General features: G+C 33.0%; 1 pseudogene; it reads right to left on the reverse strand.

Annotated features, from left to right (window-relative positions):
• Positions 1 to 1857: 1857 nt before the first annotated feature.
• LOC145954134 (uncharacterized) lies at positions 1858 to 3043 on the reverse strand (annotated as a pseudogene).
• Between the last annotated feature and the right edge of the window lie 6622 nt (positions 3044 to 9665).

The raw sequence follows: 9665 nt of genomic DNA on the forward strand, positions 1-9665 counted from the left end.
TACAGCATCCTTTGCCTCTCCAATGATTTGCTCTTGCAGATGATGAGCCTTTATCTGCCAGTTGCGATTGACTGGCTCTCTATCCTCTCTTTCATCTTGTTGAGTTGTTGTTCTTTCAGACTCAGGCTTTTTCGACTGATCATTGTTTACCTGCATATTCTCAAAGAAATTGCCTAACTCTGATATTTCTTTATCAGGCATGTGTTCATCAAATTTAACGTGAATGGCTTCCTTAATAGTTTTAGTTTTGTTGTTGAACACTCTATAGGCTCTTGACCTCTCAAAGTATCCAAGTAGGATACCTTCGTCGACTTTTGAGTCAAATTTTCCTAAATTATCTTTGGTATTCAGGATAAAACATTTACATCCAAACGGATGAAAATATGATATGTTGGGCGCTCTCCCTTTCCACAATTCATAAGGAGTCTTTTTTAGTAAGGGCCTAATATATATTGTGTTTTGAATATAATAAGAAGTATTAACTACTTCTGCTCAGAAATGTTTAGGGGTGGAGAAATCGTTTAGTAAGGTTCTTGCCATTTCTTGTAAAGAACGATTCTTTCGTTCTACAACTCCATTTTGTTGTGGAGTTCTAGGTGTTGAAAAACTATGTGTTATTCCATTTTCTTCACAAAATTCTTGAAACTGTTCATTTTCAAATTCTCCCCCATGATCACTTCTAATAGATTCAATTGATATTCCTTTTTCATTTTGAACTCTTTTATAGAATACATGGAATACCCTAAAAGACTCATCCTTGTGAGTTATGAATAGTACCCATGTCCATCTAGTGTAATCATCCACAACGACTAATCCATATCTTTTACCACTCACAGATGATGTTCTAGTGGGACCGAATAGATCTATATGGAGCAGTTCAAGAGGTCATGAGGTGGAAACATGATTTTTTCTTTGAAATAAACTTTTAATTTGTTTCCCCTTTTGACATGCTACACATACACCGTTCATCTGATGCACAAGATTCGGTAGTACTCTTACGAGGTTATGCTTTTTCAATTTTGAGATTAATCTCTGACTTGCATGACCAAGTTGCTTGTGCCAGATCCACTGATTTTCATATGAAACTAAGCAATCAACATTCTGATTTTCTAGTTCATTAAGCATTATTTTGTACAAGTTGTTGCATCTGTTAGCCGTGAATAATATGGATGAATCAAGTTGACTAACAGTACATTTATCTTTGTTGAAGGATACTTCATAACCGCTATCGCACAATTGACTTATGCTTAGTAGATTATGCGTTAATATTTTAACATACAAAACATTATCAATGGAAATAGAGGAGTTATACCTATTTTACTTATTCCCATGATATATCCTTTCTGTCCTCCTCCAAATGTGACTTGCCCTCCTTTCTTGGACTTGAGGTCTAGGAACATAGACCTTTCGCCCGTCATGTGTCGTAAGCAACCATTGTCCAGGTACCATGATTGGGCACTTTTTGTTTTTGTTGAACAGATCTGCAACAGGTACTATTTCAGTTTTTGGTACCCAAATGGATTTGGGTCCATGAGTGTTAGTACTAGAGGTTTTGGAATCCCTCTTCTTATGCATTTTACTGCATTTAGACGTAAAATGTTCATTCTTTCCATACAAGGAAGATGCATAAGTTTTTGTCTTGATTTTAGACTCAAATTCAACAAACCATAATCCTGTTCTATCTTTCCCACTCTTGGAGTGCTTTAGAAGATGCTCAAGATTTTTAGTTCCTATTGTGAATTTTGACAAATCAGACTTTAATAAATCATTTTCATTGGTTAATTTGATTACTTCTTCATAAGTTGAAAGAAGTTTTGTATTTTTGTTTTTCAGTAGACGGTTTTCTTCAAGTAATTCCTAAATTCTTTTCTTTTGTTCCTTATATGCTGTAGAAATCTTTGTTGAATCTGATAAAAGTTGATTATATGCATGCTCAAGAATCTTTAGGTCAGATTTAGTTACCTCCTCGTTATCTGATTCTGATGATGAGTTTGCGTCTTCCATGAGACAAATCTTTGCTTCTTCATCTTCCTCTGACGATGTTGTGTCAAGATCCTTCCAGGTGGCCATCATGGCTTTCTTCTTTTTGAAGGGGATCAACTTTTTCTTCTCTTTTTCCTTTTCTTTTTCAAGTTCCGGACATTCTGTTTTGTAATGTCCAGGTTTCTTACATTCATAGCACAATGGTTGTGCCTTTTCTCTAGAAGGTTTTCCTCCATCGTGTTCCTCCCTTTTTCTTCATCATTGAATGAATCTTCCTTGATAGGAAGGATATTTCATCGTCTGTGTCACAGGTTCCCTCACTGCAGCTATTATCGGACGTATCATTAATCTTTAGCGCTTTTGAGGAGGATGGTGTTGATTTTGTCTTTTGCACATTTAACGCAATAGACTTCTATTTTCTCCCAGCATCATCTTGTTGTAACTCCAGCTCATGAACTTTAAGGAGTCCAATGAGTTCCTCTAGAGAGAGATTTTCCATATTTTTGGATGCTCTGAAAGTAGTGACTTGTGGTCTCCATTTTCTGGGTAAACTACGAAGTAATTTGTCAATATGATCAAAATTATCATAAGTTCTACCTAGGAAGGAAAGTTCATTTACGATGGTTTGGAATCTTCCAAACAAAGTCTGTATAGATTCACTTTCTTCCATCTCAAAAAGTTCATACTTACGTGCCAACAAGCTTAGCTTGTTGCGTTTTACCTCTAGGGACCCCTCGTAGGTTAGAGCTAGGGTGTCCTACATTTGTTTGGCACTTCTGAAGCTGTGAACTTTAGTGTATTCCTCTTCAGATAGAGCACACATGAGCGCATTGTGTGCTTTGGAGTTCAGCACGAATCTTTGCTTTTGCTCTTCAGTCCATTGTGCTCTGGGTTTCTTGTTGCCAGCTTGATCTAGGGGAATGTAGTTTCTTTGCTCAACAACGTCCCACATGTCTATATGACATGCATCAAAGAATGCAATCATTCTTTGCTTCCAATAAGCATATATTTTTTTTTTGAAGAAGGGTGGTCGGCTTACGGCTTGTCCTTCATTTTCCATGATCGTTTCGCCTGCAGTGTTAGATGCTCAACCCAAGGGGTCAAGCTTTGATACCAATTGAGATTAGCAGAAATACACACAAAAGGGAGGGTTGAATGTGTGTGTTCGAATTCGAAGGAAAATTTTAGAGTTATTTCACAAGAGTAGTTTTGGAAAATTTAAGTAGAATCTTCGTCTAGTGATTTTTGTTTTAACAAAACTAATTTTCAACGTAGAAGATTGAATAAACTGGTTTTTAGTCTGGAAAACGTTATCGTCTGGTAAAATAGTTTTAACAAGGTCAAATAATTTTTCATCCAAAGCTTTGTTGAAAAACGAAGTAGATCAGGTGCAAAGTATGTAATGCTGAAAAGTAAAAAGAATGCACAGACAGTTATACTGGTTCACTCAATCTGAGCTACGTCCAGTTTCTTTCTGCAGAAGGGTTCCACTAATCACAAAGGATTACAAGTATTCTCAGCCACTTCTGGCTTGTTAACTAGACGCTAGTATTCTTAACCACTTCTGGTTCTACAAGTACTATCGGCCACTCCTGGCCTGTCGGCTTCACTCACCAATGCTAGTATTCTCAACCACTTCTGATTCACAAGTATTCTTTCTACCAGCCTCTTCAGGCTTTACAACAATTGTGGGTTTTGAGTGTGTGTATTACTCTCACAAAAAGGATTGGATAATTTCTACACTCACTAAGGTGCGTAACCTTAGTTTTTCTGAGATAGGTGTCTGAGTGTTTTGTTACTCTCATAGAGAGGATGAACTATTGGCAACACTCACTAAGATAAGCTATCTTAGTTTTTACACAGATATACAGGAATTTCTTTGAGAAGAAAAAGATAGTTTATGCTCTTGAGTTTATTTTTTGTATTGCACGTTTTTCTCAACTTCTCTATTCTTCTTCTTCTTGGCATCGATACTTATACACTCTTTGATATATCAGCCCGTTGCTTTTGATTTGAATTTTTTCGGTAGAGCGTAGGCTTGTGTCGTAGAAGATGGACGCTTCGTTCATGATCATGAATGTCTTCTCATTTAATGCATTTGATCTTGCATTAAATGCTTGCTTGTATTTGTGGAGCTTCTCTGTGTAGTTGATTTCTTCGATATCTGACTCCAATCATGATCTAGGTATATTTGTACTTTTCTCATCAGTTTAGCCGCTACGGTGCTGTCTTTTTCTAAAAAATAGGTGTCCTTTCTCTGACGCACTCGACTTTGACTTGTGAATGCATGCTTGCCCAATTTTTTTATTCACGACGATGTCCTCTTGTGTTTCTTGTATAATTCCTTTCAATGTGATTAGCAGACTTCAGACGTGCTTCAGCATTCTCGACATCGTCTGGTTATAAGATACTACGTCTAATCTTGACGACCCTTTTCGTCTGAGTGTGGAAGTGATAACTTCGTCTTTTATATTGGTTCTTTCTGATGGTCACTTCATGTTGATGCCTTGGCCAATTTGCGTCTGATGCCTCAGGCTTCTGTTGATAGACTTTGAATTTGATTTGAGCCTGAATCAACCTTAGCCTTGATGTTGGCCTTTCTATCGTCTGACATTTTGTCTAGCCAGATTATGCTTGACCATATTCAACTGGTTGAACTTTTCGTTATCCGACTGAAACACTAATGCACATGTTAGTAATAACAATATGTATTATATTTGTCATATTCAAAACCTTGGTGGGAATTGTGAATACGCTTCGTCTGACTTAACATCTCATTCTGATGGTAGTCCTCTTTCATCTGTGAGCAGAATTCGTTTTTATGCTTGATTACCTATCATCTGATTCTTTCATCTGGTTTGTACAATCTTCACAGATTGTGACATTTAATGCTTCTGACTTTGCATTTAATGTTTGCTTGCATAATCTACGCTTCTCGAGATCTTTTGTACCATTTGTGTGCTTCTATGACTGACATTAAGATATCTCTGTACTTTGTTGGTATTGTAGCGACAGAGGCGTTGTCCTTTACTGATTTGTAGGTGTACTTGCTCTGACACATGCTATTTTGATTTGTGGATAAGCGCTTGTCCATTTTTCTTATCTTCCTTCTTCTATTTTGATGTCTTCATGTGTTCTTCCGAAAGTGTGGATGCTAGATAATTCGTCTCATTGTGTCTTCAAATGCAATACAGCTTTCTTGACCATCGTCTGTGTATTCGAGTCTCCGTCTAGTTGGTTGTTGTAAGTACTTGACTCCGTCTAGGGTGCTCTTGCTAGGATTTGCCCATCGTCCAGGGTCTTGTATCGTCTGAGTCTTCATCTCATGTATTCCCTTTATTTGCTCAGCCTTTATCCAATGCTTACCTCACATCTCCTTGATTCTAGTATGGATGTATATTCTCTATTTAGCAGTTTACCTGTACTTGTATCTGAAATACAAACACACTTGTTAGTAATAATAATATGTATTATATTTGTCTCATTCAAAACCTTGCTGAGAATTGTTTTTATCTTCGTCTGACTTAACAATATAGACTGTCTTCTCAATTGTTTAGTATCAAAATAAACAATTACAAAATCAATAGATATCATAAGTATTTTGTTATTATATGGGGTAGAAAAACAAAAAAATAATATTAGTAAGAGAAAACGTCAAATATATATGATATTACGTCTATGTTCTGTCCCATCTTGAATTTATCTTCTTAAAAAAATGTTCTTTTATGTTAAAAGGTTTCAAGGTAGCGTGCTTGAGTCTAGCAACAAAATGATATTCACTCGTGTTGATATAATATAAGTTTAATTATTATATTGGTTTTTATTTTTAAAAAAATTATTTTCATTCTTTAATTCATTTTTTAGGTTCAATTTCATAATTCTATTTTAAAAAGTATCAATTAAATTTTTATTTGTACAAAATGTGTTCAATTTGATTTATTTCAAAATTCAATTTATTCTTCTTTTTTTAAATATTTGAAGCTATCAGGAAAAAAATTTGGACTAAATTAATCTTAATTTAAAAAATTAAAGACTTAATTGAACATTTTCAAAATAATTTGATTAAATTGAACTTAAAAACAAATAAGACAAATAATTATTGACCCTTTTAAAAATAAACGACCATTAATTGAACCTTAAAAAAATAAATTAAATGGCCAAAACACTAATTAAACTTATAATATATTGTAGAAAATAATTATTATGAATGTTATATTATTGAGTATTATTTTTAAATTTTAAATTGCAATGTGTGGCTATTTATTTTTTACTTTGTGACATGTGAATATAGACACTGTGAGTTTTAAAAAGAGTAAATATTAAATATACGATGATTATCTATGAGTTTTTGAAAGATCACATATATATATATAAAAGGATGTTAGTATAATTTTATTTTAAATAAGTGTGTACATATATTAGTTAGTGTAACATAGTATAATTAATGTTTTGAAACATTGAAGGGGTTAGTGTTAGTATAAAAAAATTGCAATATTATGCGTAATTTAAAAAAGGCTCAAAGATGTCTAATTTAATTTTTTTTCTTAAAATAAATTATAATTTAAAATTTGATGTTATTGATGGAAATATAATTATGATCATCATATATTTAGTCCTAACAGATTATAACCTAACAAGAAAGAGCAATATATTTGAATACACATATATTTATCTTGATTATAAAATAATACTATATATTAATATTTATTCAAGTTAAATTAAGTGTGAACCTTTTTTTTTTTTGGTAAAGAGAAAGAAAATAGAGGAGAGGAAGTGAGTAGTAAAATCTGAAGAGAGAATAAATAAATAAATAAATATATATATATATATATATATATATATATATATATATATAAAGCAAAGTAAATAAAAATTAACATATAAAATTTGATTTATGTAGATCCGACCTTATTGGATGAATTAATCATAGAATAAAATTAATAATTGTGAGCTAACCGAAAAATACATAGATGAAAGGAGGTATAAATAAATTAATTAGAGATATATTATACATGTTAATAAGTAAAAATATGTATATATAGATTTGTTTTAATTAATTTTCAATATTAATAATATATATAGACATATTTAATTAAATATAAAATAATTTAATTAATAGTGTGTGACACTCTTACTACCTCAACACATATATAAATATTAATCATATAAATAAAATAAAGAATAAAAAAATTTAACGTTGGTAAAAGGGTTCACATAAAACCTTCATATTCATTTATCAATAACCAACATAATAATTGAAAATAAAACTTGAGAGTTTACAAATTGTTTTCAAAATCATATTTACAATTCCAAATCCATATAAAATCTATATCCTAAAAATCCTCTGCCCCGATGTCACAATATCAGAGCATACCCACAATTCAACTGTTGGCATTCTAGATGTCACTCGTAGTCGGATCTTCCTCACCTAAAACATCCAGAAATTGTACGGTGAGAAAAGAAAATATCTATATGTAAAACACATAAGGAAAACACAACATAATCTCATCATTATTCATTACTTAATAAAATATTCACAAGCATTTATATATATATATATATATATCATAATTAACAATCATTTATCATCTTCACATCTCAATCCATAATTTCATCAATCCATCACAATCCACACAAATCTTACAATTAAGACTATGTCAAGGCCACGCCACAACTGACATAAGTGATACGGGTTAATTGCCTCACTCATCCCACACCACACCAGGGTCACGCCCTCCCTGTAGCATCACTTACCTAGGGGCTGTGCCATCCCTGGTCATTGATGTGAGGAACCACAATCACATCACAAACCACACAATCTCTTGCAATTAACCCTATGCTAGGGATGCCATATTTGACATAAGTGATACGTGTCAATTGTCTCACTCATCCCACACCATGCTAGGGTCATGCCCTCCCTGTAGCATCACTTACCCAGGGGCCATGCCATCCCTGGTCATTGATATGAGGAACCACAATCACAATCATAATCATATCCACACAACATCTCATATCATATCTCAATTTCATATTACATACACAATTCCATATCACATACACAACAGATAAGTCCAACAAAATAAGGGTTTACACACCCTTTGAGCAATTCACATCTAGATCATCAATTTTTATCAAGTAATATAACAATAACATTAATATAATACTCAACGGAATTACCAATTTAATCTAATTTCAACATAACGGTAAAACCCCCAATTGTTCCAAAACCTAGCTCACGGGCACTTTTCTACAGTTTCGTTCTCCCTCTCAGATCATCATTCTTACAAATTAAATATATATTTCTAATCCTCAACACATACAGAATCTAATGGGATCATCAATTTCTCAAACAGAAACAATCCAATTTTTTCAAAACCTAACTTACAGGCACTTTTCTATAATTTCGTTCTCTCTCCCAGAGCATCATTTTTACAAATAAAATATATATTCATAGTCCTAAATATATACAGAATCACATAAAACCAATAATTCTCCAAACAGAAATGATTATAAAATTACTTATAATCTTAAGGGACTCTTCCTCTACCCAATTCCCTCATGTAACTCTACATATAAATAATCTCATTTTCTCCCGTACCTGGATATGTAGAAGCTTAACCTACACAAGATCTGGCTGATCTCCCTCACTGGGTTCCCCTCGGTCTGAAGCAGAAAGTAGAGGAAAAGAAAAGAGAGTAAAAGAAAAGAAATCAGAAAATGAGAGGTGTGCTTTTTGGGAGTGGCAGAGAGCTCAATTTATAGGCATCAAGCTTAGTCGGAACGGCCCGTTCCAATTTCGGAACGGCTCGTTCTGAAATCTCACTTCATGTGTAAAATTCACATCCAGAACGGCCCGTTCTGGGGTTTGCATTAAAAATCTCAACGGTCATATTTTGGAACGGCCCGTTTCGAAATCAGAACGGCCCGTTCTCAATAAAGTTCAAAAGCCATTTTTGAGATTCGGAACGGCCTGTTCCAACTGGGAACGGCCCGTTCCCAACTAAGAATTATAGACAAATTTTATGGTTTGGAACGGCCCGTTCCAAATTCGGAACGGCCCGTTCCGGGCTACCATAAGTAAGTCTAATTAGTAATTTGGAACGGCCCGTAACAATTTCGGAACGGCCCGTTCCGGGCTACTAAACCACCTTAATTGGGCTCTTGGCCCAGTGAAAATTGGGCTGTTACATAGTGTGTTTGGATAAAGTAATTTAAGTGGATGAAATTTTTTTAAGAGAATTTTAAATTTCTCCTCTTGAAATATCTTGTTTTGATACTCTATTAAAATAAATTTAAAATTCAGTATTTTAAAACACTTTATTGTTAAATTAAAACCTAAAATTGAGTTTTTTTTAATATATTTTTTTTTATTACCCAAATAACCCATCCCCTAATTATTTACCTAATTGGCCCACTTCCCTGGGCCAAGTGAGAACTCTTAAGTTACTTTCTTACCTATTATTAATTAGTAGTAGAAAGTTCCACTCTTAATATATATATATATATATATATATATATATATATATATATATATATATATATATATATATATATTTGTCTTCTGTATTTTAAAATTTTAAAAATTATTAAAATTTAGAATTTTAATATTTAAATTTTATATATTTAATATTTAAATTTTAAAAACTATATTTAATATTAAAAATATAGATAATTTAATATTT

Source organism: Cajanus cajan, chromosome 1 (genome assembly GCF_000230855.2).
Source record: "Cajanus cajan strain Asha chromosome 1, NIPB_CcT2T_4, whole genome shotgun sequence".
NCBI lineage: Eukaryota > Viridiplantae > Streptophyta > Magnoliopsida > Fabales > Fabaceae > Cajanus > Cajanus cajan.